The following is a 24,617-nucleotide window of genomic DNA, read 5'->3' as shown; positions in this document are numbered from 1 at the left end:
CCTTCCTTCCTTCCTTCCTTCCTTCCTTCCTTCCTTCCTTCCTTCCTTCCTTCCTTCCTTCCTTCCTTCCTTCCTTCCTTCCTTCCGCCACTTCCTTCCTTCCGCCACTTCCTTCCTTCCTTCCGCCACTTCCTTCCTTCCTTCCTTCCGCCACTTCCTTCCTTCCTTCCTTCCTTCCTTCCTTCCTTCCTTCCTTCCTTCCTTCCTTCCTTCCTTCCTTCCTTCCTTCCTTCCTTCCTTCCTTCCTTCCTTCCTTCCTTCCTTCCTTCCTTCCTTCCTTCCTTCCTTCCTTCCTTCCTTCCTTCCTTCCTTCCTTCCTTCCTTCCTTCCTTCCTTCCTTCCTTCCTTCCTTCCTTCCTTCCTTCCTTCCTTCCTTCCTTCCGCCACTTCCTTCCGCCACTTCCTTCCGCCACTTCCTTCCTTCCTTCCGCCACTTCCTTCCGCCACTTCCTTCCGCCACTTCCTTCCTTCCTTCCTTCCTTCCTTCCTTCCTTCCTTCCTTCCTTCCTTCCTTCCTTCCTTCCTTCCTTCCTTCCTTCCTTCCTTCCTTCCTTCCTTCCTTCCTTCCTTCCTTCCTTCCTTCCTTCCTTCCTTCCTTCCTTCCTTCCTTCCTTCCTTCCTTCCTTCCTTCCTTCCTTCCTTCCTTCCTTCCTTCCTTCCGCCACTTCCTTCCTTCCGCCACTTCCTTCCTTCCTTCCTTCCTTCCTTCCTTCCTTCCTTCCTTCCTTCCTTCCTTCCTTCCTTCCTTCCTTCCTTCCTTCCTTCCTTCCTTCCTTCCTTCCTTCCGCCACTTCCTTCCTTCCTTCCTTCCTTCCTTCCTTCCTTCCTTCCTTCCTTCCTTCCTTCCGCCACTTCCTTCCTTCCTTCCTTCCTTCCTTCCTTCCTTCCTTCCTTCCTTCCTTCCTTCCTTCCTTCCTTCCTTCCTTCCTTCCTTCCTTCCTTCCTTCCTTCCTTCCTTCCTTCCTTCCTTCCTTCCTTCCTTCCTTCCTTCCGCCACTTCCTTCCGCCACTTCCTTCCGCCACTTCCTTCCGCCACTTCCTTCCGCCACTTCCTTCCGCCACTTCCTTCCGCCACTTCCTTCCTTCCTTCCTTCCTTCCTTCCTTCCTTCCTTCCTTCCTTCCTTCCTTCCTTCCTTCCTTCCTTCCTTCCTTCCGCCACTTCCTTCCGCCACTTCCTTCCGCCACTTCCTTCCGCCACTTCCTTCCGCCACTTCCTTCCTTCCGCCACTTCCTTCCTTCCTTCCGCCACTTCCTTCCGCCACTTCCTTCCGCCACTTCCTTCCTTCCGCCACTTCCTTCCTTCCGCCACTTCCTTCCGCCACTTCCTTCCTTCCGCCACTTCCTTCCGCCACTTCCTTCCTTCCGCCACTTCCTTCCTTCCGCCACTTCCTTCCTTCCGCCACTTCCTTCCTTCCTTCCGCCACTTCCTTCCTTCCTTCCGCCACTTCCTTCCTTTCTTCCGCCACTTCCTTCCTTCTGCCACTTCCTTCCGCCACTTCCTTCCTTCCGCCACTTCCTTCCTTCCGCCACTTCCTTCCTTCCTGCCTTCCTTCCAGCCTTCCTTCCTGCCTTCCTGCCTGCATGCCTGCCTTCAATTCTTCAGTTTGAGTTGCTTCACATATCTCAACCTAAAGACTTACATAACGAACAGCATTTTATTTTATTGTGAAATTTTCTGTTGTTCAAGATAGCATTTTTCCATTTTGACTAACATATGCAATTTCTAATTCTGTGTTGTTAATTTATTATACTTTTATTTAATTAATATGTGAGACTAATATTAATATATTGATATGAATACCATATTTTTTCTCTGCTCTCAATATGAAGAGAAACTATTGTAAAAATGAGCTTGCAGGTGGAAAATAAGACAATTACCCTAACTTCTTTTTACTTTATGAGTAACTAGAATAACCCTCACAACCCTGACACTCTGAAGTAATTGCAGACAGAGCACTTCAACCCAGAGTGAGAAGTTCACAAGTGCAGGATTATTCTCAAAATTCTGAGAATGACCTTAAATTTGCATTAGTCACAGAACCAGAAGTATTGTCCAGGTCCAACCCAAGGTTCAAGTGTGTCAGACTCTAACCTCTGAGACTTGTGGAAGATGCTTATGGGTGTGTGTGTATATGCACACGTGTGTATGTGTGTTTAAGTGCTTATATGTAAAATTGTTTGCGTTCTCAAGGTCTGTCCATAAGGGGATGTTCCCTTGTCACAAGGCTGGCTTCATTGCAGTGTGGTGTTTCCTGTCTGCTTTGAAATTTTTCACTTCCTTTTGTGAAGCACCCAGACAGCATTATTTTTTTTCCCAAATTCACAGAGTAAGTAAGGACAGGGGTGTTTGTGGTGTGAAAGAGGTGACCTGTGGACCCAGTCTTTCTCATGGCACTTCCCTTGTCCCTAGGGCCTTGGGCATAGGAGAAGAGAGTGCTCTTTGGAGATATTGCTCATGATTGAAGGAGTGGCGCAGGCATCCTTCCTCATGCATGTTAGTACTGAAAAAACAAAAAAATCAAAAAATGTTCTTAGTATCTTGTTTTTCTCAGTGTATATGCATATATGAGCAGAGTTGCAGTGTCTCTTCTGTACCATATACAATGATGGGATGCATTCTGCAAAGCTCAGGGAAACAAAAATACTAAACACCTGCAAAAAAACCTTTTATGTACTTTGGGTTTAAAGAGGATCTCTTGCCCTTATTTGAATAACTGCACGAAAGCTGTTTTGCTAATCTAACTGATTAAAAAATTATCTTTCATCATTTTTCTCCCTGTTTTGTAGAAAGGCATGCAGACTCAGAAAATCAATTAACTTCATAGAAATATTGCTCTGTAGTGCCATCTGCTTTCTTAATTTCTTCATCACTCTAACTAAACATAAATGCAGATTTTCTCTATATACATATATATGTTGAAAAATACAAATATTTTTAATTATTAGGTAAAAATTTTAACATGAAACATCTCAATGCAAACACACTGGCCCTATCTGCGCATTCCCAGCCTTGCACTATGTCCTTAACATCTGCTAGACTCCATTTAAGTTATTATTGTCCATATGGTATGGCCGTGAAAGAATGACAGATCAGTGATGTAACTGCCTGCAATAGCTGTTGATGCTTGCAAACTGTTCACTCAGTGAAAGCAAGAGATAAATGATTATTCAGAATCGTGTTACCATGAACAAATCTCCCTACTGAGCACCAGGCTAATTAATTTTCTAGCGTATTAATTATGTATCTTTGCTAACGTGGTGCTCTGCTGCAACTCAGTGAAACCTGTCTCACTGAAGTAGTAGGCAAGAAGAATTGAGCGGGGGGGGAAGCTAATTTTAAATGTGTAAAATCTGCTTTTTGACTTGGGCAGATGCTACAAACTTCTGATGCCAAACTGCTGAGTAAGGCTGTGCTAGGACTGCAGCACTTGACTACATGAAAGCAGAGATGTTAATTTCTGATATCCTGGAACCTGTATAAGTCTTATCAGTAGGGACACCATCTTTCCACTTACCTCTTGGTTTTGAAAGCATTTACAGAATTTCCTTAGCTTATGATTTACTATGCAAATGAAGTATATTCCTCAAAGCATATTCCTTTCTGGGCTCTATGAGGTGTTTTTTTCTCTTTTAATTAGATATGGTCAGAAATTTTTTGAAGCAAAAATCATGACACTCAGTATCACTCTGCCAAAACCCTTTACTACTTCTGGAAAGGGACACAGAAATTTTAGCAAAAAAAGTCTATCAAGAGAAGTTTCCGGCCAAAACCAAAGAGGATGAAAGCTCTCCATTCCTCAGTGTTGTTTGACTGCAGGAAAAAAGTACTTTCCCATGGCCCATGGTTTCAGATATATAGACTGGCCCTCTGTATGTTGGTCTTCTCCATCTTCATACCTACCCATGATAATATTGGATATTTCCAGCTTGGTTAGTTTTGCTTTCCAGAAGTTTTTAACTCCATCTCAATGAAGGACCACAACATCAGAAAAAAAACCAAACCAACAAGCAAAGAAAAAAACCAACAAACCAAACAAAAAAAGCAAAAGCCCTCCACAAACACAAAAAAACCCCAACTCAAATCCAAAACCCTTCATTTTTTTTTACAAAGTAAGTAAACAGCTTTAGTTCCACATCTACCTAGGAATGCAGAAATTAAAAAGATATGTGAACATTTGTCAACTATATGCCCTTGCTATCACCTCCAGTTATTCTCTTTCCCAGCTGAATCATTCTGAACACCTCAGCCTTTACTTGTAAGTTTGAAACTCTTGTTCTTGTTGCATGTCTAGTGGACTGAACTAAATTAGTTCATTTAATTAATTATAAAGAATCTGTAATGCCCTTTTTTCTCTTTTTTTAAAATTTTTACCATCTAGTTAACAATTTCTGTGTTGCACTGTCCACACAAAAGGAGATACCTTTTCCTGAATCATTACCACTCAGTACCCTGAGCAAAATATTTCCTCCAATGTACACCATTCATCATTGCTAAATGTCATCTGTCATTATGCAGTTCCTATATTTAGCTTTGAAGCAACATTCTGAAGTTCTGTCTAATTATCTGTAGTCCTGTTTACACAAATTAACTTCTACATCTGTAAGTTCTGACACTTTTCACTACTTTTCCTAGCTATTAATGGATCCCCCAATATGACAATATTAGCACTACCCTGGTGCAGTTTTACCACCCTGCTTCTAATACATGTATTTCTCTCATTGCCTCTTCTAAGGGGTATTCTGAAAATAAGCTTTTGGACAATCTACTGTCCTAATCTGGATAATACTAATAAAAAAAAATCACTTTGATCACTGTCATATATAGGTTATAATGTGGCTGTTCATGCTACTGTCATAATTTCTTTAGGACAATGTTTTTAAGCCCTTCTCCAAGGCCATTTACAAACCTGTCTCAAGAAGCAGATGTTGCTCATCAGGGAAGTCACCATGTGTGCAGTCCTGCCCACAAGTCCCAGTGGCAGGCTGGGAGGATTAGCAGCCTGTCCAGTTACAACTGTACATGGCATGGCATCTGATGGGTCCCATAGGTGCAAAGGGGCCCTGAGCCTTGGGAACAGAGCTGAGCTTGGAGCTGTTAAGAGGGGTCTGCCACATGATAGGAATAGGAGACCTGGAAGGATGATAGGTTCCCAGGCTGGCCTCTGCCCTCCACATCTCTGTGCCCCAGAAACCTCCATTGCTCCAGCAGCAGGATTTGTCTTTCCAGGGGACCAGAGAAAGGTCTGTGTGAGCAGTAGCGGCACACTTGGAGGGTTTGGGGCAATCTGGTGTGACAGCTGATTGTGTTGCTGATGTCAAGACTCAGGTGTAGGTGGGTTTTCAACATCCTCTATTTCATCCTATTTATTGTCCTTACAATCCTTCAAAAAGTCCTTCAAGTGTTTGGTGCTAAGAGAGTACAAACAGCATGCAACCCAGGCTGACACGGAGCACAAGGCTGTGGGAAATGAAATGGTTGTCTGGAGATGGGTCATCCTGGCTGCTGGAATTGTCTTTGGTCCATGACACTTTCACTGGTATTGGCAGCACCACCTTTCTTCTCTCTACCAGTAGCAGCAGCCAGCTCCAGTGTCTCTGCCTGTGTAGTACCACAAGCCCTGGGACTTTTACCTGGGTGTCACAGCACTACCAGAACTGTTGTTTTTGCCTAGGGCAAAGTACGTCTTCTCCAATAATCTCCACAGCCATGGGCCTGGCAGTGTTGCTGTATCCATTAGAGGACTCATGAAAAACAATCATAGAAGTTAACTTAGCTGTATATAAGACAAGTAATCAAAATTTCAATCCAGCTTCCAGATTTATCTTCAGGAGTGCATATAAAATATAACAGTATCTCTAGTAATCTGTTGATAGGGTATATTTTCAAAAGGAAGGGGAAAAAACTCTAAAATCTACCCACCTGAACCAGGACTGGTATTATACTGGTGTAATACTGGCATTATTCTTCTGGTGATACAAGTGAACAGGATGTGCAAGATATTGGAATGAAGTGATTCAAAAAGATTGGATAATACAAGATGAAAAGAGTTAACTGATTTACAAATCCAACTAGAAGCAGTTCTGCCTAGAAACTAGATTTTCATTGCATGAAAATAAATTAATCTGATCTATAGGTGACAAGTCAATTTAAATATAGAATATGGGGTCTCTGAAAAATAGCTCACTTTCCCCTTCTTACAATTCAATCCAGCTTGAAGTTACAGATTCATTTATTGTATGTTTTCATCTCTTGTTACTGATGGCTTCCCGCTACATATTTTATTAAATAATCATCAGAGCTAAAAAAATTCCTGCATGTGATTAGATAAGAGATCTAATAGCATTTATTGTTTATCATCCTTGATCTTCTAAATGCTTTTTACAAATTGTAATAACCAATCTCCAAAACTTAAACTGAGGTATTACTTTTTTTGGATAAAAGGAAATTGAGAGATGAATGCTCCCAGATTAGTTTATTTTTTACTTTGTTATTTTGTTGATTTGGTTTTTTTTTCACAGATTCCCAAAGTCGGGTTTTGGTAAGGCCACATCATGCCACACTTGAATGTGTTTTGTCTTGAATCAGGTACTCAAACATGCATGGAAAGCTTGTATTTCACCCAGTGATCACTTGCACAGTGGTCTGTGGTAATTTAGCAAGTACTTAGGACAGACCGTAATTATTTCAGCATTGTGGTTATTCTTTGGGACAGTAGCCAGTAAGCAGCATAAGGTGCTGAACAAAGAGCAGTATTGTTGCTCTTGGGGAGCATTCATTCAAGGCTAATAGACACAGAATGTAGAGTGATGCCTCCTAAAGCAAAACAGTTTGCAAGACACTGAACATAGTGCATTTCTTCCAAAGCAAGTTACAGTCTGTGTAGTTGTTCCTGCAGGTTGCAGAGCTCTGCTGGCTTGCAGAGCTGATCAGAAACAGTGCTTCTATCCCATAGGAATGTTGGCAGCTTCAAACCCAGTTGTTTCAAATCCAATTTTTTTGAGATAAAAACAACAACAAAATCAAACCAAGCCAAATCAAAACCTGAAAATGTTGGAAAGGGTAGGTCTTATTTTCTCAACTTTAAAGTTTCTAACCTTCTTTTTTTTTTTCCCTGTCTTGACCATTAATACTCGGCCTTCTGTTTCCTAATTTTGGATGATACAGATCAGAACAAATTTCTAGTCATGAGGACCTCCATGCCACTCTAATAAGAATAAAAGAGACTGTCATGCAGCTAGGCATGAAGATACTAATCCTGGCCCAGCTGGTCACAGTTCAAGAGGCCAAAGCAATGTCTAAGGCTGAAGGGCTGAGTGCCTGCTTTGGATTAAGAAAATGGATCTGTGAGTGCCCCATACAAGCCAAGGAGAAACAGTAAGGAACAATCTGACATGAAGAAAGGAGTGGTGATGAGGACAGTGAGCATCTAGGATAAGTTAGAAGTGATGTTTGGCCATTCCAGGTGTCTACTTTCATGCTTAATCTCAAACATTGTAAAGATTCTCAAATGCGGTGGGATTTTTAAATGAGAAATGCAACAGTCCATGATGGTATAAAGTAGTTTTCCCCACAAAACAAAGGACGAGGCAAACATATGCCTCTTTTTCCTATCTCAGACAAAATATGTCTGTTTTCCTAATGGGGCCCCAGGAAGTACAAACACAGTGCAGAGCTGCCAGTCACTACCTTCTGCAGGGCAATTTCAGCAAGAACTATCAACAGAACTGCCTTTGCTCTACATGTCTCTGTCTACCACCTGCCTGCAAACTCATTCTTTCCTAAAAACACTTATAGATTTGCTACTGAAAGGAGGAAAAAAATTGAAACTTTCATTTGATGAGGAATTTCAAGTAAGAATCCCCATGTCTGCATCACCAACCCTGGATTCCTGCATGTACTGTGTGGAGTAACATGTGTCAAGTGATAGTAAGGCTCAGAGCAGGGTATGGCTAGCACTCGGGGGAGATTTAATTTATTGTTCAGTGGAACGAATGCTATTGTGCAGTGACAGCTGGTGCACTGAATACCACGCAGTGACTGCCTGACTGACTTGTAACAATAATACGCAGAGAGGCTTGCACATCAGGCTGTCTTGGAGGGAATGCAGAGGAGAGGCATCTGAGAAAAGCAGGCTCCACTATGCTTGCTAGTTCAGGCCTGGCTTATGAACCACTTGTTCCAATGCTGAACTGCCAGGTACGTTGTGAAAAAGTGACATATCCATGTCCTTGAGTGGAGCAGACTTTAGTTTTACTTCTGTTTTCTTCCAGTAGATGTTTCTCTCCTCTCACTGGACAAACTGCTGAAGCAGAGAATATGAATCAGCAAAATGAGTGCATGCCTCAGGCCTGCAAAATGGTAGACAAGTTTATGCTTGAAATTCTTTTCCATAGAGATATTTTTGCTACCTAAATGCTGGTATCTGGAATATTTAGGTATCAGAAAGCTACTATTTTTCTTTATACAATTTGTAAAAGGCTTAATCCTGGGCACTTTTTCCTTGTACATAAGAGGTTTTTGTACAAGGCTATAATGAGATAAACCTGACATCTGCAGAGATTCAGATAAGTTTACTTCTCAATGGTGATACCTAACAAAGTTGAAAACCCTGAGTCTGGGATGGAAGTTACACTCCTTTTCTTCTGAGTGGACAAAGATAGAGTACATACAGTATGTTTCAAAGCAAAACTGATAAAACAAGTCCCATGCTCTCATTTTCCACAAATTGACTTACTTCTGGGCAGATAAACAGGTATATGTCTGATTTAGAGGTGATGCAGAGTGCTGAGATAATGAACTTAATAATATTCCTCAGAAGCTGTCAAATAACCAGGGCCTTAAAAGTCCTTGTGGTAGGTGAGGAGGGGAATCAGGACGTGTGGCTGCACCACTGGAAGGTCTGGCAACACCGTTTCCACCTTCCTGCCATATGGGGCAAAAGAAGTTATTTGTTCTGATCTGCAATGAAGCTCTTGTAGGAAGACTGCACTGCAGCCAGCTCTCCAGCTTGAGCACGGAAGGCACACAAGTGTGGCTGTAGCTCCGTGCTCTGCTCCTCCCTCTCTCACGTCTGGGGAACAGTGGTGACTGACTTTTCATCTCCTGTACTGAATAAAAATAAGGTGCAGAATGGTCTGAAAAAGGCAGCAGCCAGGGAATTGAATAGTGAACCTTTGCAAGCTTCATTTTGATCACCAAGTAGCTGCTGGGAACTGTACTGGAGGAAGAGGGAATGCAGAGCACTTAAAGGAAGAGCATCACGTATTTGGTAGATGTATTTGTTTGCAAATAGTAATAGGTGCTTTTGAGGAATTCATCTGAACACCAACCACCTTAGATGCCTTTAGGGGCTACTGTGAGTTACCTCACTGCATGCTCTGATTTAGCTTTAAGAAAAGTCTGGTTATTCTAAAACTCAGCAGTTTCCACTGTTCAGTGTCAAAAGAATCATTGATTTTTTTATTTTTATTTTTTTTTCAGCTAGTGGAAGGCATTGAGTCTTAACAGGAGTGGCACTTTGCTGCTTGCATATGCCCAGAAAAGTTGTTGCATTGTTTTAAGTAGCCAAGGAAACCATCCTCAAAACAAACAGGAATAATTCAGAGCTCCTCCCCCATGTCTGCCAGCTGCACTTGCCTTGCCTACAGATAATTCTTCCCTATTTCCTCTGTTCTGGACTTTTATTTTGCAAAACACACAGGCTTTGAATCTGCCTCACTTACAGACTTAACAGAATTGACGGAATTTGCAGAAATTTGGTTCATTATGAAATCAGCTGTGCTAAAGAATCACTAAAAAGAGCCATCATAAGAGCTTCACCATGACAAATGCGGCACAACTTCCAAAAGGAAAGTGATTTTACCTTGATACTATAATATGCAGCAAAAGTTTTCCTCATATGAAAAGAAAGTTAACTTTTTGTATTCTGCATAGTTTTAGCATTCTGCAAACAAGTGGTGTCAATTATTTTTATAAGGAGCTGTGAGCATTTCACACATGCACATATTTCTCTTGATGAACTGTAAATTTTGGTAACATAACTTCTATATAGTTCAATTATTATCTGTTTGTTATACACTTCTCATTGCTCATGTTTTTTTAAGTGAGTACTGAAATTCCTTCAGGAGAGGTATATTTTCTGTCCAGCTAAACCCACACTGATCAACATCATGAAGATATCTCAGAAAAAGTCTTTTAATGGGCTTGGCTCTTCCATTCTTCCATCTGAGATGCCATCTTATCCTACACCTTTTGTCATACATCATTCAGCTACAATATGTAAATGAGAAAGAATATCACACTAGAGAAAGTTAAACATACGTAGATGGAAATTCAGAAGAAAATATTTCCAAGGATAGTGCACAATGTAGTATGATTAGTATTGCTGACAATTTGACAGATTATATAGATCAACACACATCAGGGTAGGTATCAGTAAAAAAATATTATTATAAAATCAATTTCCCCTTCCTCTCCATGCATACCAGAAGTAGAGCCTTTTGACATTTGTTACTCTACTTACTGAGTAGAGCAATTTTGGGAATAATTTTTAGATAATGTGGGCAATTTGGCCTTTTTAGCAGAGATAGACAGTATAATCCAGGACTCCAGGTTTCCTTTTCAAAACCTCCTCTAAGTTGTTTACAGAGCAGAGAGCAAAAACTGGTGATGGCAATGCCTGAAGGCAATCTGCTGGCTACAAAAGAAAGGATCAATGTTTAATATGCATGCAGCAGCAAAAGGTATTGCCCGTTCCTTATGCCATTAAACTCTACCAGCTGCCTTCCAGCTCATGCAGGGTGGCACTGCAACTGAGCTCCGTGCTGGTGGATGCAGTGTGGCTGCACTGGCCTGTCTGTGTTTTTACTTCTGAATCCCTTCTGGCAGCCCTGGCTGGCTAACATGGCTGCAGTAAAGGAGCTTGGCACTTGGACCACCCTTCTTTGATGCTTTTGTCTGCTTCACATTTCCGTTTCCAGCTATTGGATGTTGTCAGCCTATGTTGGTAGAGTTCCTCACTAACACGCTTCCCACACCACCTTGAGATCCCCACAACTTTGCTTTATATTAGTATTACTACAGACCATGATCTGTGAGCCAAGTTGAGAAGAATATTGAGCCTGGTAGAAATAACATATATTGCTACAGAAAAAATGTTTTACCTAAATCCTGTCCAAAATCTTCAGAGAGAAGTTTTGCACTGCTTTTTGCCCTTTAGAATTAATGAGAACAGATGTGTCCACATTACTGACTGGTGACTCAGTCATGCTTTGTGTTCAGGGTGAAAGCAAAAGGCTTGAGACAGGATCCTTTTAATCTATGTTTGCTCATCTCTATGTTCATTTGCAAGTTATTTGTTGAATGATCATGCAAAATTGAATTTAATGTGAATTTTTAAATTTTCATAGTGATTTAGTCATGAAAAGTATGACTGCAAATGATACTCTGAAAATTTTCACAAACATGATAAAAAATTTAGACCAAACTGAGCATTCTGAATAATTTTCTTGCTCTATTCTGCACTGATCGTTAATCAAGCATATTTTATTGATTTTTACTTGTTCTCAAATTTCTGAATATTTTCAGTGTGGGGGCCTGTGCACATGTGTATGTCTTCCCTTTTTTCTCACTTCAGTCTGAAGCACAGTGATGTGCCTGACCAAAGCCCTGCCTTCCTGCCCATATTTCCCCTCTTGGGCAGCAGGATGACCCAGAATGACTCTGGTCCTCATGCTGGAGCTGGGACTGATGGCAGTGGTGGGGGGATCCTGGGCACAGAAGTAAGTAAGGGATCACACTTCCTGCGTTCTCTCATGAAGTGTCCCACAAACTCCTAGGAGTGCCAAGATCTGTGAAAATTGTTATTCAGTTGAAAGGGCAGTATTTTGGAAAGGACACACATGCTGCATTGCCAGACACAGATTAGGAGTGTTGTATCTCCTATTAACATTTGTTAATGTTTAGATTTGTCCGTTAGAAATATTTCACAATGTTTCTTGGAGGCCTCTGTGTCTGCAGCACTTTGGTCTTAGGTGCCCTAAGATTGCTGGCTTGTGAATGCCCTATCCTTCCATCATTTACCGATACCTTAGGGAGAAGACTTTCCAGGATTTGCAGAACAGTGCTCCATGGCTTTTATAAGTCTTACACTGACTTTAGAACCTAGACTTTAAGTTTGTTTACTTCAATACACAATATAAGCAGGTGTCTGGGTTTTGCTGAAAGCTTTTGTATCCTGTGCAGAAGCTTGTAGATAGCTGAGGAAATCTGAGCTGGGAATATCATTGGCAGTGCCTTTTACTGATATTGAAAAGCAGTAGGGTTATCTCACTAACACAGAACTCAGATATTCCAGGGACTCTGTGAAAACTGGGATTCCTCATTTGAAAAGTTTAGTAGTATAATACCTATATCGTAAGATTAATTTTGGAGACTAGAGTGCACTAGATGCACACAAAGTGGAGAGATAAACATTTTGGATATTTATGGATGTAGACATAGATATTACCTCAGGGGAACTCAGTGATACCCTACTTTCTGATTCACATTTTATACTTACATCAGCTAATCTGTGAAATTACTTTGGGTTTCTTTCAGCTAACAGTCTCTTTGCCACTGATAGGCACAGATCAGAGGTTTAAATAACTCACTACAAATGAATACTCTTCACTTATGCATCTGAACTAAGAGCAGAAATATGAGAGAAATAATAAACCACTGAGTGTGCACACAGGGAAAATAATATTTCATTTTATTAACAGAATTTTCTCCCTGTTCTGTGTCAAAGAAATGAAATGTATGTTACTATTGGAGTTTTGCTGCCTTCTAGTGGCAGAAGGTTTGTTATGGGTTTGTATTGAAAGGGTTGTATTACTGGGCTTTGGTTCTGGGATTAACATACATTTCTTCTGTGGAGATCCTTGTGATTATAGTGTACACCAGCACTGATTTTTCTTTAAATATTTGATTTAAAGAGAACAATAAAGTAAACCTGACATTTCTTCACCAAGTTTTCCCAGAACGTATGCAATTTCATGGTTGTTGTTACTGTTGTTGTTACTGTTTTGTGGGGTTTTTTTTTCTTTTTCTTGTGTTGCTTTTGAAGTGTAGACAAGGAGGGTTCACCACTCTCACTGAGAGAAGGGAGGTGAGGTAAGGTAAGAGAGTGTCAGATCTCTGAGATACTGAGCATCTGTGAGTATTCCTGGACTAGTAGTCCTCAGCACTTAGCCTGTGTGTTTAATTAGCCTTTCCAAGAGTCACACTCAATATTTGGGATGTTACCTTCCAAAAACTGAGAACTGGAAACTCTAAGGACGATCCCTATAGGTGCATCTGTAGGGATCATCCTTAGAGATCAGACATGATCTATATCAAGAGACACAGTTAAATGAGTAGGAGACTCTGAGCACATGATACAATTAATAATTTAAATAATGTTTAACTGTGAACCTAGACTATTTTCTCTAGTGTCACAAATCTGAGAATGTAATGAGTGAAAGATAAAAACCTGTCCTGTTCCATTTTTACCTTTTATCTTTCTCCTGGTACAGTCATAATATTCATCATGCTTTACAGATTAAAAGGACATTCCATTGCATCCTAGTAGTTTTATTCCACAGAAGCATAAAAATATCAGTAAGAAACTAAAATGTGAAATCTACAGACAACCTTTACAAACAGGCAAAGAAAGATAACACTTCAGGGAGATGTGTAATTTGCTGGTATTCAATAAAGCAGGAAATTGCAAAGCATAAGAAGGACCACTGAACTTTTTTTTCTTTTTACTCTATTTATTGAATAGTTACTTTTTTCCTGTGAGAACCCTACAGATAGAGAAATCAAGACCTGGATAGATTTTTATGTCAGATAGTGTGTTATTCATAAAGAAGGGATTTTTTCTGTTATAGGTCACTGAAGGATGAAATGATGCTAAAGTATTTGATGCTAATATATTTTCTGACTCCTAATAAAAGTAATTTAATAACTGATTTCAAGATGGCCTCCTACCATGGCATGACCACCTCTCAATCCTTATCCCAATCACATCTTAAGACATTCAGGTCTCTTCTGGGCAATCTTACTTTTCATGATGGCTGGGTCAACATCTTTAGGGTTTGAATCCTAATACTGTTCCATGTTTCTGGTTACTTACTGGTTTTGGTTGGAGAAAAATACTTTCCTACGCCAAAAATCAAGGTGTTAAGCTTGAGAAGTGACAAATGATGAGGAAGAGTGGGTAGGTAGAAGAAAAACTAGTATCTTGCCCTGAAACTGATAAGGATGCAGCATTTTGGTGCTTTTGGTACATTCTGAGGTATAAATCTCTGTGGGAATTTAAGTTCTGAGGAAAAAAAAAGCTCATGTTAAGTATGCAGGAAAGATGAGATGTCTATTAAGGTGCTCGTGTGCCTGAAAAAACTGTTGGGCTGTAATGGACATTTGTCCCATTAAAAAAAACCAGTGTTCTACGGCACCTTGTGCTATGGTTTCCTGATATTTAGGGAATAAGCTGCAGTGAAGTCATTCATGTCACATAGATATTTTAGGAACCCAGAGAAAACACTTTTTTAACAGGCCGGAGAAAACTGAAGCAGTGCTTTGGAGGGAGGGTCTTATCACCAATGATGAATCCCTCAGAATATTTACTTCTTTCTACCAAAATCAAAACATAGTAATTTTGTTGATTAGGACTTTACTAATCTGAATACATTGCTGTTTACAGAAAATATTTCCTAGTAATTATCATGCTAAAAGCTCATATAGCTTGCAGAAAACATCCATTTTCTTTCTCTTTTTCTAAAAGCTGTACTAACTTCATCAATGCTGTAGGAGGATCACTACTTCTTAGCTGATATTTTCTCAGTTTTTTCTCAAGCTAGTCTTTGAAATATTGTTGACTGAATAATGTGTGATTCAGATTCCCAGAAAAAATAAAGTGTCTTCCCAGCAATAATTACATTTCTAGGTACTGACATGCACGGCAGAACTGTTGTGAGAACATGAGGTCAGAAAATGCAGTGTCTGCTCAGTACTGCATTTTCCAGCCACCGTGATTTCTGATCTCTATTCTCAGCCTTCACTATAGCTCAGCAATTTGACATTTCTGTCTATACTTCCAGACATGCCTTTTTAACACCTTCAAAATCTCTGTGTTTTGACTGACTGAAAATATATATATTGTGTTGATATTTCAGTGTTGAACATATAGCTTAATCTATTATTTTTTTTTACATCTTGTCCACTCCTCTTCTTACAGTAGATTTTAATTGCTTTTCCAGTCCTTATTGTATTATGGAAGTGAATTTTTCCTAGCTAAAAAGTGCTTTAAATATTTTTCCAATCCTAAGGGACAGAAACCCTACTGTAATAGTATCTGCCATAGAAATAGTGGTTAACTTTGTGCATTCCTTTGTTTTTGATGCAACACTGAAACAATTCTTAGTAAGTCACTTGACAACCTGCTGGCAAAGTAAAGCTCTTTGGCAGGCAGCCAACAGAGCAAGAGATCAAAGGCTCTCTTTGGCCAACGCATCTCAAGATTTAGGCTATTCTATCAGACACCCTGGCTGTGCAGGAGGGACCCAGAAGTAATACAGAGCTTCTGTGTAAAAATATTGGGAAGGGAAAACTCCAGTGGCCATCAAGACTGGAGACACTGTCTGTGAAATCAGGAAAAGAAGAACTTGGCAGCCATTTAGAAGTTTCAGCTTGTACAGGAAATACCCTGAATTCCTACACAATTCATTTTAACTTCTTCAAAAACTTTACTGTTCACTTTTTTTTTTCAGACAAAAAATTAAGAAATTAGCTGAAATGGACATTTCTGCACAAGATATGAATGGGAATGTTTATATAGGAGTGAAACAACTGAAAAGAGCATTTCAGGAATTTTAGTTTTCAATAACATTTTCAGACTTTCTTTAAAAGCAAAGAAATTAAAACAACAAAAAACCAAACCAAAAACCCAAACAAGTCCCAAATTCAACCAACCAACAAAATCCATCACACAAACACACACAAACCCCCCCAAAAGCCCAAAACCCACAAACCAAAAAATATACAAACCCTGAAAACATTACATTTCTGTAATGTAATGCACTAGCAGTGCTGTGCATCACCCTTCCAGCCACAGCCACAGCTGGAAACTACAAAAACTGAGACATGGCAGGTTGGTTCTCTTTCCCAGATCTTGGGTGGCTCCATCAAACTGTTGGTGACCCTATGTAAGAGGATTCAGAAAATCTGAAAATAGATTCATAATTTGAATAAATATCAGAGCCTAATTTAGAAACAATCCCTCTGAATAGGCTCTTTTTTGCTACAGACATGAAAGATTTTGCTCCCTTACTTCAGTGAATCAAGGAACTCTTTTGTCATCTTACACATTCTAAGCCTGTTCAGTTTTTCTTTTCCTTCTACCTGAAATTGTGCACAGAACTGTGAATGTAAAACTACATTTTCAGTGGAAATACAGAGAAGGTGGCAGACTTGCCACCATCTTTCCTTCCCGCTGCTTTAGTATTACTTTCAATTATTTATGCTAACTTATGACTACACCTTTGGCTGTAGAAAATCTGTGAGTAATTTTATTTTTTACCTGTTCTTATATAATTCCAATATATAAATTATCTTCTTTCCTTAATAATTAATTCATCAAAGGAAAGAAAAGGCAGTAAGCTGTACCTTTCCACAGCTCAAGCAAGTTTCTTGGCAGAACTGATGTTGCAGGTATCATGCTGCTGCAGTTCAGGCACTCATCCTGACAGATTTGGAGGCTCGATTGTTTGTGAGCTCATCCTGTGTCAAGTTATGCTGTTAAGCCTTCCACAAAATCTGTTTTTTCTTCCTTTCTTAGCAGTTCTCTCTTGTTGCACAGCTTTGCTTATTCTGCATGTTATTTCTGTGAGATAGTAGGACTGTGCTGAGATGCACTGGCTGCATCTCATACAGTGACATAGAGGAGAAGGTGAAGAGCATAAAGCAGAAGTCTTTGACTAGTCTAGGTTTTCTGCCTGCAGCATGAAGGGTAAGCACTGAAGCCCTGATTGCATAGTCTGACATTTTTACGGTACTCACCTCTGATTTGTACTTTGTTTTTGCTTGATAGAACCTTGTTGTTGCCCTCAATATAATTAATGCAACCCAGTGAATACCCAGGAGTCAGATGTTCAGTGTGCTAATTATTTAGGCCTTTTTCTGTGATACAGAAGAAGTATCCCAGCCTAATAATTCTTGAAAGTAGGCAGTCAAGTGTCTGGCATATATTCCAATTCCAATGAGGTGGCCTATGAAGTGGCTTCCGTTTCTTGTCAGCCTCTTGAAGAATATGCAGAAAAATGAATACTTCTTGCTGATAGAAATTTTTTCTGTATTAAGTTGTTTTTGCTTATAAAGATTTGGCTCTCCTGGAGCTGACACCAAGAAATTAGTAGGGTAAGTGGGCTGCTAAGTATAAGAACATCTGGTACTGCTTTTCATAAAATTTCTATATCAAGTATGCTCTTGTATGGCAGACAAGCTGACAAGTGTCAGTACCTACCAGGTCTGCTCTGGTTGTCAAGCTCCACTGGAATGCTTCTGATTTTCTGTAGAGATCGAGTTCTTCCACTGCCATCCAGATCAGAAATGTCTTTCACTTCTTTATTCCTTTGAACCAAATTTTACAGTCAGCTTTGGATGAAAGGAAAAATGAGATGAAGGTCCGACTCACAAGACTGTATAGAAACTGAACTAGCATTGATTTCAGCAGGTTGAAGGTGCTCAGTACTTCTGTTACTCCAGTTTTAAATAACAGGTGGTTGCTTTGTTTATGGAGGATGAACAATGGTCACAAGCAAGCAAAACTTTTACACCAGAAAGGCTAAACATATTTCACTAAAAAGACTGGAAAACTGTGAGTAGAGTGCATTGATATACTGGATTGCACTCATTTGGTTTACAAAGGTCTGCTCTGAACTCCAGAGCCTCTGGCATTCCAATGACAGATAAAATTCTAGTTTTATGTTTACATTGTTTGGGTGCTGCCATGAGAAAATTGGTAAAGATTTGAGAATGGAAATTCATGTTTGAATTACTGGTAATACTTTCTTAAAGAAAAATGTTTGACCATCATACTTTGAATTTCCTTAATCTCTTCTAAGTAATTTTTCCATACCTGAGATATCTAAATACATTTTCCTTTATTTGATGTCTTCAAAATCGCTGCAGGTGACAACGTTGCTATGTGATTGCCTATGAGACTTCAAATGAAAAGACTGTGGTTTTGTAAGACAGTGAATAAAGATGTAGGAACCTATTGCCTCGGGCATGTATTACACTAAACTTTTCCCCTGACTTGTAGCTTGTTTATTCCCTTTGCTTCTTAAAAATGAAATAACAATTTGCTCTTAACAGAGCTTCCACACCTAATGTTGTCCAAGGCAAGCCCCACATTGCCAGGTTGTAGGTGTGGATTTGGAGAAGGGGCTCCCTAAGCACAGTAGGAAAAGTTGCTGAATGGTTACATAATGGCCACACTTAGTGGTTGAATCTGCTGCCTCTACAGAGATACAAAGCAAGACAGCAGGCATTTTCATCTTTGTTTAGCTCACCTCCTCTCCCAGATCCAGATAGGTTTGAACATTGCTGAATGAAAAACTTCATGTAGTAGTTCTGAAGGTCTTTTGAAGTCAAGTATTTATTTAAAGAATTAGGAAGAAAGCCATGACAAACAACAAAAAGGCCCAGAACTAGCATAAAATTCTAGCTTATTGCTAACAGCAGACTCAGAGTTTGCAGCAGTACCTACAAGTGTGACCATGGGTTGTGAACAGTGTTCATTTCCATTATCTCACCAATTTCATTATCTCGCTAATATGGTTTTGGTGTTTGGACAAAGAAAGATTGATTTGCTGGTTCTACTATAAGAGAAATAGTTTGGAAGCTAGTGGGGTTTCCCCCTTACTTCAAAATTGGTCAGCAAATGTGATATATAAATGACATTAATAGCTCCTTCTCACATGGGTCCTTGTTTTTAAAGACTTTTCTTTTAACTGGCTATGTCTTTGCCCAGTCTAGCCTTCTTCATTGACACAAAACTGCTAACATATTTATGTTTGCCTATGACAATTTATACATAGGTTCTGTTAGGTCCATGATCCCTGTGTTGCCAGTTCTCTGTAGAGATAATATATAATTACATCAGTGCAGATGACGGACTTGGTAACAAATATCTTGGTGAGATATGTCCATGGGGGCAAATGTCATCATTCTCTAACTTGATATGGGGTTTTGTGCCATAACATGTCAGTCATTATTTGGATTCAATTAGAGATAACTATTAAAATTTTGACCTGAAGTACAAGAATAAATATTACTTTCCTACTTACTGTGGTTTTTCTTTTTAGTGTTTGATTTTTTTATTGCACTAAAATATCACTTCACATAAAGGCCTGTTAGTCTTTATTTTGTGTTCAGAAGAGATACTTAACTAGAATTTAATTTATTACTTTTTCAGAATAGTACAACACAAACTTTCTTTTACTTATGGGTTAGTGAGTCTTCGGTAATATCTCAAAGAGCCAAATTTCAAGATTTAGTCCTTCCAGTGTTGGATTCTTTGGCCCAGGATATTATTTATCTTATTAGCCCTTGCCATTCATTCTGCTCTGTATTGTGCTGAGCATGGTGAACTCACTCATTAAGGGTATGAGAACATACGTGTTGGGCTTTGTATGAATCAAATATCTCCCTGAATCCCATAGGAGGAAATCCAGAAAAAAACGTGCATTTTTCAGCTTACCGTCATTAACTTCTTAAAAATCTCACATTACAGAATAAGCTGACACTTACCTCAAGTCTGTATGCCCATATTTCTGCCTGCAGCATCTCTGCTGCTGGGTGGGCAAGGACTGCCAGCTGCATTTGCAAAAACTGCCCTGTGTGCATGACTCCGGGAGATCCCCACGCAGGGAATCTGCGGGTGCTGCTGTGCTAGTGAGTAAGTGTGATGTGCTGTGTTGGGGCAAGAGCTCCTTGCCAGCAGGCCTGTGTCAGGACCCTGGGCACCAAGCACCAAGCGCCGCCAGGGCGCACTCTATCCCCGGCTCAAGCGCTGGGCAGGGGCCCAGCCATGCCGGGTGCCCCGGCGGGACGTGTCTGCTTCCTTCACAGGCTACAAGAGCTCTCCTGTGGCGGGGCCATGGGGTTTCTGGCTGAGGCCGGAGGCGGGTGCGGCCCAGCACGGTGCTGCGGACAGGTCAGGGAGCAGCGAGGCCTGGGTGGGCACTGCTGCCAGGCCCCGAGCTGCTGCACCGGGAGGTGTCCGTCACTGCCTTCCGAACCTAGCCGTCATTTTGTGTTAGAGGCACCTCGACGTCATTCTGTGAGGAGCACCCTGATGTCATTTTGTGTTAGAGCCACGGAGTGTCAGCAGAGGACCCGGCCCCGTGGAGCTGCACACCCCTGCCCGGGATGGAGGTGATGGTTCTCGCAGGAGTTTTGGGTGTCCCGTAGTTAAATGCAGCTGAGACCGCGCGGCTGCAAGGCCACAGTCTGTTAAAACGATTGCCGCAGCCAGACTGCTGCTCCTGCTCTGGGCGAATCTCAGATGTAGCATCAATTGCTGATTATTTATTTATTTATTTGTTTATTTATTCTTTTTTTTTTTTTTCTATAGAGCATCAGCTCTCCGGAGAAATGGTCAGGATCCTGCCAGCAGCGATATTTTTTCTCTCTGTGAGTTACCCTGTTGCTCTTCCCTTCTCTTCCCTCTGACTTGGGTGGGCACCTGGCATCCAGCCAGGGTCAATCCACCACTCCTGAAAATGTGACAGTGTACGTGATCCAGACTGAATAATGCACTTTGGGGAAATGTTTTTCCAAGTAACTAGAATGATTGTAAAGGTTCTTATTCTGAAGCTGCCACTTTTTTTCTTAGGCATTTCTAACTTAAAAAGGCAGAATGAGACAGCAGGTGTCACTGTAATAGCAGCAAAAGCAGGAAGAGTAAATCTGTATCTCTCTTACCACATGTTATTTTGTCTTTATACAATATTCATCAGAGAAGGTGATCAAAGGCAGCTTGGTGCTTGCCCTGGTCTCCTGACTGTAGATTTATCAAAAACGAGCTCAGCTTTTGTCAGTATGAAGAAGCATGAACAGCGTTTGGGAGACTTTAACACTGAGAGATAAAGGACACGATTATTTTCCTTGTGGACTAGCAAAGGGACATGAAGAGGTATTACCTTTTGGAAATACCCTTTTGTACTTTCTGATTTTTATGCAAACCTACAAATTTTCAATAAAATTAAATTGAAAATACTAAGAAGTGATTATAAATTTTAAGTTTTGTATTTTGAACAGAGTGCCTAAGGCTAATAGTCCTATCTTTTTAATGAGACACCTAAATCGATGTGGTATTCAGACTTAGTGGTCTCACTGGAGCTGTCTTGCCATTAAAACCTTGCCAGTGAGTCTCACTTTTAGGCTCAACCATTCCACTTTAGTATTCATTAAGAGAAAAATATGTGTCTGCTATATGACTCTTGCAGGGTAATGAATGCCACAGACTGCAGCTGGAAAGAGAACCTACCTATGAAGGGAATTTTGCAGTGGATTATAATACTTACTGAACACAGATTAACCAGTAAACATAGAAAACAACAGAGGAAACTTCAGATTTCACATATCTTTATCTTAAGGAGAGATTAAGTATGTCTAAATTACTGTAAAGACTTGAATGTGTAAAATGTTGCAAAATTGGATAACAATGAATAATCCTCTATTCTTTAATTTAGGTTAAAGTATAGTTTGGACCATCCTTGAGTTTCAAAACACTCTCACTAATGTTGAGCTGAGGAAACCTTCAGGAATATGCCTCTTTTTCTGAAATTCAGACAGTGGCATAGCATGTAACCTGTCAAGCAAGTGTATTTGTTGTTTTATAAAAGTACTGCCCTGTCCTTACTACTCCAGTCTGTTCCAGCATGGTGTGTCTTGTGCTCTGAAGGCTTCTGTGTGAGACTTGTTTGCATTCCTACTACCCACATTTCCATTTGGCTTTGTTTCCTTCAGCCATCTTGGAGGAAAATGTGAAAAAATTTCAAGAATTTTATCACTATGAAGAGAACAGAGAAAACTGGCAACCCGGGACCTAAACCCCCATAATCTTCACATTTCAAAGGGCATTTAATATGGTCTTACAACTCAATACTGTACTAGGAAATAAAACTCTTCCCAGTACATAGTGAAGGATATCAATGAACCTAGCAAAGAAACTAATCAATTGAAATCACAGACAACCTTTCCTAATATCCCTAAGCTTCCCTTCAGTAATATATATTCTTTAATCAAATTAGCTGCTGAGAATTGCAGGAAAAAAGTAGTTTTATAACCAGAGCTGTATGAAATGGAGGACAGGGAAACCAGATTAAAAGAAATAGATAAACATGACAAGCAAAATGCATGCAAGATCTGAATTGACATAAATCATACCCTGAAGTTTAGAGGAGCTGAATTATGCCTTTTTCATGCTGCTAGCCAAGACACAGCCTGAACCCATGTGGGAGAAAGTGTTTTAACAGGGCTTTTAGTATCTCTGAGAGCATTTATTACCTGCTGTGTTACAGGGGATTTGGTTTAGAATTTAAATAGTTGAGACACATACAGGTGAAGATAGATACGGGTCAGTGACAAATACCAGTTATAAAAGTGGTCTGAATAGCCACAGTTATTAAGTGTAGACTTCAAGTCACAATTTCAGTTCATTTTGATGCTGCAAAGAGTCTGCTACAACGGAACAGACCTGGCTCATTAGGAGGGTCCATATAATTTGTCTGTACTATTGCTGATCATAGGGACAGGATGGGATGAAAAAGATTACACTGCTGAAAGTATTTTTTAAAAGTATTTTAAAACTACTAATTAGATTAGAAGCTGTAAGTGACAAACACTGAGAAAAATTTGTGTGTGTGATAGTTCATTTGCATATAGGATCAAGGACTTCAACAGAAAATAGCACACTGCTGTGTTTCTCTCAGATTTTAGCTTTCTGTGTACTACTTTTTAACTTCTGATGTTTTTATATCCTTAAAACCTAACCTTCCTTTTAATGGAATTGCCATTAAATGGAGTTACCATTGGGATTTAGCTATTACTTGTCACGTATTTCAGAGGAACTTGGTTTTACTCCAGACATACCATCCAATCTCACCTTTCATAGTCAGGCAAGTTTTTATAAGCTGTTGCCTGCATTTTCTTGCTGAAGAGGTATTGTGTAGGCAATATCTGTTGTGTGCTTCAACAGACAGCCTAACACTACCTGAAATAAAGCTTGTCAGGGAAAAAAATGTGTTTTTCTGACAGCAACAAGGAAATATGGGTTAGAATAAAGAAATCTGTTGTGCTGTTCTAAATAAAGTGAATGTTTTGCTGAAAATGAATACATTGAGGGGGAGGAAGTTGAGACATCATGTCATTTCCACATTTTTAAAATAATGAAAAAGAGTTGATTTTTTTTTTTCATTTTTATTGGCTCAAATTATACAGGAAGCATACTGGTTGCAACTAGCAAACAATGACTTAATGAGCTCTGAGTCTAGATCATGCGTGGCTCAACTTAAACTGAGGTTCATGTTGATGGGTAGGACACCAGAAGGCTTGTTAAGGATGGCCCTGAGATCATGGAGCAGTTTTATATTAAAGAAGCATCTTTGGATCTTATTTCTCTGGCAGAACAGCCAAGGAACTTTGATGGACCAGCATTGCATGAAGCTATGGAAATTTCCAGGCTGAAACTCTGCAAGTAGTGACCCAAGTCACACCAAACACTCAGCTGCAGAGTGAGAACCAGTGAAGGGAAGCAACAAATATCTGCCTAGACTCCCAGCACTGCTAGAATGTGAAGAGGAACACAGATAAGCATGTATTTTCACCATACTTTATTGAAGAGAAGTACTTTGTTTTTCCCTGATTGCTCCATAATCACTCATCATGCAATTCTAACAGGTAATGTTTCTGCAGATATGTGTTTTGGCATCTTACTTAATATCCTCTCTTAAGCAGGAATTTGCTGAAACTGTGGTTTAAGACAGCTCTGCCCATGAGAAAATACTTAATAAGAAATTTGAGTAGAATGAAAACTAAGGGCTTTCCCTTGCTGTGGAAGGGATTAAGTATAGGGAGTTGTGTGAGTGTGAGAGAACCAAATGTTTGCCAGTAACTATACAAGGTTGCTTCAGTGTCACTGGTTGTGTAAGCATGGTATATCCTGTGGCAGCATAACATCAAGCCAAGGGTGCTTGTTGTTGTACAGAAAAATCTTTATTTCTGAGTGACCAATTGATAAGGACATCTTCAGAATACAGTCTGTCTCCTCCTTGGCCCAGTGTCCTTACACCCTTGAGTATATCCAAAGAAATGTAACTTTTCCTCTCCCTTAACACATGCATGGTATTTATCATAGTCTCCATGGATGGTAATGCATTATCTTGGTTTGTCATGGTTTATTTTTGCTTCCCCACTTTTTTCCTGCTAGAAATTCTGTGTAAGATCATTGTGCAACCTACCAAATCCTTTAAAGCAACAGAAACCTACAGACTTTAAGACCAATTCATTAGTACATGGTGAGGTTAA

At 39.9% G+C, this 24,617-nt stretch overlaps 1 long non-coding RNA gene across 1 annotated transcript in view; it reads left to right on the top strand.

Moving 5' to 3' along the window:
* Positions 1 to 23,865, top strand: part of LOC106628544 (uncharacterized) — a 169,659-nt gene extending 145,794 nt beyond the window's left edge. The window contains exons 3-4 of the long non-coding RNA XR_015772404.1: positions 20,662 to 20,720; positions 23,718 to 23,865. This is a non-coding gene — a long non-coding RNA (uncharacterized LOC106628544). The remainder of the gene's footprint in view (positions 1 to 20,661; positions 20,721 to 23,717) is intronic.
* The last annotated feature ends 752 nt before the right edge of the window (positions 23,866 to 24,617 follow it).

This window comes from Pseudopodoces humilis, chromosome 4, assembly GCF_049639895.1.
Source record: "Pseudopodoces humilis isolate 2021_Gansu_Grassland_sample_001 chromosome 4, ASM4963989v1, whole genome shotgun sequence".
NCBI classification, from domain to species: Eukaryota; Metazoa; Chordata; class Aves; order Passeriformes; family Paridae; genus Pseudopodoces; species Pseudopodoces humilis.
Note: the sequence above shows the minus strand (reverse complement) of the source record. Positions and strands in the feature narration are given on the sequence as shown.